The sequence below is a fragment of the Triticum aestivum genome, chromosome 7D, assembly GCF_018294505.1.
Source record: "Triticum aestivum cultivar Chinese Spring chromosome 7D, IWGSC CS RefSeq v2.1, whole genome shotgun sequence".
In the NCBI taxonomy this organism is placed as follows: domain Eukaryota; kingdom Viridiplantae; phylum Streptophyta; class Magnoliopsida; order Poales; family Poaceae; genus Triticum; species Triticum aestivum.
Window position 1 is genome coordinate 363,620,699 of NC_057814.1, and position 7,389 is coordinate 363,628,087.

The following is a 7,389-nucleotide window of genomic DNA, read 5'->3' on the forward strand; positions in this document are numbered from 1 at the left end:
GTACACGACTCATCCTACCCTAGGGGTTCTCAGATTCAGAAGTCGTGCTTTGCTTCGTGCCTTGTGCAGTCTTCTGGGTTTCCCTCAGGTGTTGCTACGTCTCTTTGTTCGATGAAACAATCTGGGTTGAGCCTGAAGATTCTTCAACAACTTCTCGCCTGTTGAAGTGGTGGGGTGAAGGTGGTTTCTCGTAGCAGGCATTGGCTCGGTCTTCTGTTGTCTTCTTAATCATGACGATCCCTTTTTGTCTTCTAAGGCGTCGGTGGTACCAAGTAGGTGATCCTTTATGCAATGACCTTAACAAGGCATAGTAGAGGTCCAACATGTCGGTTACGTTGATGACAACATCGACACCGAGAGCGGGGGATGAAGAGAACCATTTTCCTGCTCACTATAATGAGGCGGACCAAATGGCGAGGTTCTCATCCACCGGTGGTTGCCGATACAACAATGGTAAGGACATGGTTGCTCTATTAGCGATGTATATCATGATCTTGCATATCTTACCCCCTGATCGTCATAGGACAAGGTTGCATCATCCTGGGGCAAATTCAAAGGTTTCACCATCCTCTGGGTCTTCATGTCCTCATTCCTCAAAGACGTATCTTCTGTTGGCATCGTCTTGCTGTGGTGTCCCCAATCTTGTCTTCAGAAGAGGTGGGTGAGTGTTTGGCAAGGTGTACTCCTGCTAGGTTATTTACGAGGATTACAAGGAATCCTGTGGTCAGGGGCATAAGGGTAGTAGCGACCAAAAGTTTTGAAGGGGAAGAGATCAATAAGGAAAATATACCTTACTTTTTGAAAAACTGAGAAGTGAAGAGAAGTATAGATAGTTTTGAAAACTAGTAATAGTTTTGGAAATAGTTTTACCCTAACTAACGACCATGCTAAATAAGGCTTCCTACAGTCAACCTGGCTCTGATACCAGCTCTGTGGAGACCCCGACTCATAAGTCGTGATCACCGAATGCACGTGTAAAGTGATCCCAGAGATCAATGCTCACTGAGCACGCAGAAGCTGAATAACAAGAGTCTTACATCCATACATACCGTATTACACAAGTAGGACCATTATGGTCAAGTCTTGAGTATAACTTCGCAGCGGAAATCTTCATCGATAACTTGGACCCATGCCATCTGCCTTAACCCTACAGGCATTCCGACTGGGAAGCGTCCTAGCTCGCATGTTCGTCACCGAAGTATTCTTCGTCATATCCTGTTCTTTCATGCCTGGCCAATAAAATAATCAGTGGCAAGCCAATGAGTACTTTGAATGTACTCGCAAGCAACCCAAGAGTGATAATAGAATAAACATGCACGGCTCTACTGCTAAATTGGCAGTTTTGCGGAAAGCTAGTTTTTCTCATGCAAGTATGATCAACATTTATCAAGGACATGAATGCGTCTGCAACAAGTATCAGGAGGTTACAGACATCAACATCGAGAGAGAGTTATGAACAACTCATGCTCAAGCTCATTGTGACTTCCTCACGAATCACGTCAATAGATTTACCTAACCATGTTGTTTGTTAGAAACATATGGACGTAGCCCAAGAGCAGTTACCCAACTGTCCTTGACCGTGGACACGGCTATTCGAATAGTTTTACACTCTGCAGAGGTTGTACACTTTACCCACAAGATCCGGGGAACTTCCGTGTCCTTCACGACCCGCGGTACCTCAAGTACCCAGGGTAAGCACCCGATCACTATCTTTCCCTAGACGACAATAACATAGAGTCCACTCGATTGGCAGTAACCCCTGTGCCCAACATTTCACATCTTAAAATTGTGGAGCCTTGCTCCCATATTCATCACATACCACAAGCACGGGGTACCAACGGTGTGTCCGGTGCCCTGTGAAGACAGCCATGGCCGCCCTACCTGGCACGACCCCGTCCCGATAGAGCGCAACAACAACTCTCCCGTCACTAATGCGGGCTCCAAGCTAGTATCAGCCTAGGTAATCAATAATGCCCTTTCCCACATAAGGGTAGAGTGTTTGCGCATGTAAGGTTGGAATAACGGTCGCAACTTAAACCAATCCGTTTTGAAAACAACACACACACTTGCCTCGGTACACCACTTCGTCATCAAGTGGCTACCCAACTCATCATCTCCCTCCGGGCAAAAGTGGCACCCGATGGGGTTTTCGAAAAGTCTTTTGGAAATACTTTGTCTCCATCACCATGCATATTACCGCCCCTTTTTGCGTAGCAACTACTTTAACATCCTATCTACTCCCACCGGCATAACCCTCATAAGAAGGTAGGGTCATGCAAGTATCAACAAGGAAGTAACGAAGGCAACCCATCAAGGTGGTTACCACCTCATCATGATTCCGTTGCAACAATATGACATGCATAAAAAGGGTTTCATAGACATGGTCAAAGGGCTGCTTGCCTGTTTTAACAAAGACTTCGAGGTCTTCAAATATCTCTGGTCCAACTCCAAGCATTTCGTCTACTTCGTCATCTATCGTTGAAAGCAACCATACTTAGCAACACAACAAGACAGGAAATAAAAGTGCTCTAAAAATATTAATTTGACTTTTCTAGGACATCTCTGGTTATATGAAAAGTAACCAGAGTGGTTTCATTGGAATTGGGTCAGTGGATATTTCTAAACATTTTGATATGATGGAATCAAGGGGTTTATAGATTTGCAAGAAGTGTACAGAAATATATTTTTGAAAAATGAGCAAAGGCACCCATTTAACAAACTTTGATTTTAGAAGCATCTAGGAGTTTGAATCATGGCATTTGGATCAATTTTGAGCTCTCTGTGATTTTCTAAAGTTCATCACAGAAATAGGAAAATAGGGTTTTACGAAATATGTGTGAAGAAAAGTTTCCTGGGAAAATGTGCAAACAGCACCATGTCATAGATCATGAATTTATGAACTACTACAAATTTGAATCATCAAATTTGGAGCTCTGTTGAATTATTTATGGATTTTTGAAGTTGACTGGAAAAAGAAAAAGGAAACAAGGCTTTAACCTTATCCTGCGCACGGGGCGACAGATAGACCGTGGGCCGGCCCAGCGGCTCGGCTGCGCGGGCAGAGGTGGTGATGTCGAAGGCGGCTTCGCGGGGATGCGCCTTCGCGTAGGGGAGGCGGATCCGGCCGAAGCCGTTTCCACTTAAACGGTCAGGCCCGCCCACTGGGTCGCTGACGCGCGGGGCCCAGCAGCAGGCCGTCTTCAACCTCCCGCGCGCGCTCCGGCCGCGGGGAGGACCGGCTCCCGTCGGCGATTGCCGGGGCTACAGAGCGCCCCCGACGACGTTCTGCCCACCGGCGTGACCAGCGCAGAGTGGCGCTTACAGCCACTGGTCACAGGCATGCCGGGGAGGAGCTGGTCAAGGAGAGCACTGTCCGTGGCGGACGTGGCCGACGGCGATGGCGGGCACGACGCTCTGGCCGTCGGGAGGAGTAACCGGAGTGTGGGGGAGCTCCACGGGGCCAGTAGAGATGCAAAGTAACCCATAGGTGGGGAGGAAGGGGCCCGGACGACGAGAATTCAGGCGATGGTCGGCGGCTCGGCTCCGGCCATGGACGAGGTTGGAGGGCGCGAGGAGGGAAGTGGGTTGGTCTAGGGGATGCACGGGAGGGAGAGAGAGCCAAATGGGTAGAGAAAGAGCTCGGGGTGGGCTTTAGTAGCCGACCCATGGCTCACAGTGGACGCGGCGCACGGGTGGCCGCGGCAACGGCTCGGGAGGCCAGGAGAGAGGGCGAGGGGCTGTCTACGGCGTTCGTGGGAGTTGAGTGGGGCGCCAGGAAGAGAGAGGAGGAGCTGGGCGAGCTGCACGCGGCCACAGGAGCCGCGCGAGCATTGGCCGAGCCGAGCGGCTCTGGGCACACGCCGCAGGAGGTGAGAGAGAGGGAGAGACGAGGGGGCCTGCACGATGGCGTGTTGCGGACGTCGAGGCACCTCGACTGGCGTGAGGGTAGGCTCGAGGCGGTCGGTGGACGCGGTGTCAACGCTCGGGTGCTCTGTCATGCGCTCCAGAGCATGCCAATGGCCGGCATCCGCGGCTTTTTGCGCGCACTCGCGCGTCCACTTGCGTGTGGCAGCTGCAGGGAGGGAGTAAACAAAGTAGAAATGGCATTGGATCCCTTGGATGGCGCTGGAGTGAGAAGGAGAGGTGAGAAAGGATAGAAGTGCTGATGTCCAGAGAGGGAAATGAGGGTTTTCACCCCCCCCCCCCAATAATTGAGCTGGGGGCTGGCAAGACTTACTGGAGGTAGAAGAGGGTCAGGACAGCTGTGGTACAAAGTTGAGCTCATGGAGATTAGAGGAAATGTACAAAACATGCATTTTAAATTTCTGCCAGAAGGTGTTTGATGTAGGTTTGGGCAAGCAAATGGACATACCTTGTCATGAGACTTGACTAGGTCAAATGCCATGAGAAAATAAGAGGTTCCATCAAGATTGAGTTCATTTGGGCAAAGTTGCCAATGCAACTTTTGTAAACCCTAGAAATAAGCAAAAATGGACTTTCCAAGATTTAGTCATGCAAATCTATTCTCCTTGATGCACCACTTAGTGTAGTGTCATCATTTGAGGTTTTGAACATGTCCACAAAAGTTGAGATCAAAAGGAGAAAGTTGCCAATGTAAAGTTGTTCAAATTTGGTTCTAGACAGAGAGGGTTTTGGGGCACCTTGATCAAGATATCTTTCTCTCCAACTTGTGCCATTTGGTATAGATGAATAATTACACCATTTGAGCATGTTCACCAAGTTTGAGAGCATTTGGACATGTTTGGCAATGTAAAGTTGCTCAAACTTCAAAATGGACAGAAATGGTTTTGAGGGGATTTCGTGGGGTTATACTATTCTCCATGACATAAGACTTGGCAAGATCATCAAACATGTCATATGTGACATGCTAGAATTTTCTTGGAATTTTTGGGGAATATTTCCTTTGTAAATATTTCAAAAGCTTGCAATATCTAGAAAGGGTTTTTGAGGGATTTGACCAATATTTTGAACATGACCATTCGTTCAAACTCTTATATATAGAAAATATATGTCCACTGAGTTTCCCTGATGTTTTCCAAATATTTTTAAAGCATTAAAATAATTTTAACCTATTAAAGACCATTTTTGGACTTAAGAAAAGGCCTTTAAATAAAATAGGAAAATAACTTTTAAAATTAAATTTTCGTGGTTTCTGGGTGTCCTATATCTAATAGGAGTCAAATATATTTTTGGAAAGATTTTTACTGCCCTTAATTAAGTACTTGCTGTGCAAATCTCAATTCAGGGGTTTTTGGAAAACTAATTTTTGAAAATACTATTTGGCTAAATTATTTTTGTAAGAAATTATTTTTATGTCCTATACACATGGCATGATCATTAGGAAAGGTTTTGGATAAAGGAGAAGGAGTATAAGAGTTGGAGAATTTATTTGATTTTTAGAGCACTTGCAAACAGCAGTCAAACATTCAATCAAAGCAAAGACAAAACACTCAAAAGTTTTTGTCAAACCACATTTTAGCATGATTTATTGACTTAAGTGTTGTGGCATGAAAATCAGGGTGTGACACATTGCTTGAGTCATCTTATGATTATCACCTGCCTGTCTGGTACTTTGATACCATGAACGTCGTGAGCCCTTACAAGCCCACCCACGACCGCCTCATGATTAAGGACTGGCACGGCGTCTGTGCTCGGGTCCATCCCTGCAGCGTCGCTAAACCCAAGAGGCTGAGCTCTAGCTCGCGGGTCAGCTCCCGTGTACGTCACCTCCCATGGCCCTTGGTGCCTTGTTCTCGCATGAGCTAATCACAGACGGACAAGCTAGGGCGTGTGACTCGGTGCCTTGCCACCACGGGAGACGCGCGCCAGTCGTCTTTCTTCAGCAGTTTTCGCATGAGAAGACTAGGCACGGTGTCTGTGCTCGTGTCCGTCCCTGCAGCGTCGATAAACCCAACGACTGAGCTCTGTTTGGCGGGCGGGCCCCGTTCACGTCACCTCCTGGGGTCGTTGGTGTTTGGCCTTCTCATGTGATCACCTCAGGAGATTCATCCGGCGCAGGTTGCCTAACCATCTCACAGGGCCACCGCAGCTATCAAGAATCAAGACCAGGTGCAACGCGCCTTGAGGTAGGGCCTTGTGAGTCCTGCGCTAGCTCACGAGTGCCCAGACACACCTCGTCTAGCCCTGCCGTGCAAGCCACGTGTCAGGGTGGGGCTGTACACGCCCCGGGGGCTCCACTCAGAGGGAGCCCTCACCCACGCACCAGTGGAAGCACCATGCTCTGCGCTGGCAGTCGACACGGTCAAGGAGCGGCTATGCCCGTGCAAGTGCGGAAGCGCTACGCTCCGTGCTAGTGATAAACAACGGAGGGCGGCCCCATGGTCGTACCAACCTTAGGGAGCCTCTGGGCTCAGTGTCCAGCCTTGTCGCAACACTTCCCCTCGGGAGAGTCACGCGAGGGGGCTGGGCACGGGAGCTACGCTCGGGTCACACCCAAGCGTACGCCACCCTGCCAGGTCCCTTGGACCTGGTCGTCGCGTGCCCCTCCCGAGCGGGACCTTGGCGAGGACAGGTATGGAGTTCTATTCGTATGTCAAGGGGGACCCCTGAGCATCGCGACTCAGGACCATAACTAGCCATGTGGCCCCTCACCCCTTGGTCTCGTCCTGGTGATCCGGACGACCCAACGGTGGCTGAGGCATGCGCGGGGCTGGGCCCTGCCGATGCAGAACGCTAAGCCCTAGTTTCGCGTTTCCCTCCCGAAGGCTGTTCGTACATCAAGGGGGACCCCTGAGCATTGGCCTCAGGAGCCTAACTGGTCACGTAGCCCATCACCCCCTGGCCTCGTCCTAGCAATCCGGACGAGCCAGCGGTAGCTGAGGTATGCATGGGGTTGAGCTCTGCCGACATAGAACATTAAAGCAAACGGGAAGGAAAATTGCAGAATCCTAATAAGTTACTACAAAACATACTGTTCTTCAAGTACCAGACACAAGTTTTAAACGCCTCCACGAGGCATGGTTCATGTTGCTGGAGATGAAGTGGGAAGAGGCGCCATCAGCAAGCCCCCTCGTCAGCCTTAGGCGCTGCCATTGTCCGTGAGGAGCGCTCCTTCGTTGGCGGTGTTGCTGCCACCCGTGCCGTCCGCCGGAGCCATAGGGCCAGTGGCCCCGTCAGTCGGGGGTGTAGGGTCGACGGTTGCTACCTCTTGAGCTTGCGTTGGTTTTTCCCTTGAAGAGGAAAGGGTGATGCAACAAAGTAGCGTAAGTATTTCCCTCGGTTTTTGAGAACCAAGGTGTCAATCCAGTAGGAGACTACACGCAAGTCGCCTCGTACCTACACAAACAAATAAGAACCTTGCAACCAACGCGATAAAGGGGTTGTCAATCCCTTCACGGCCACTTGCAA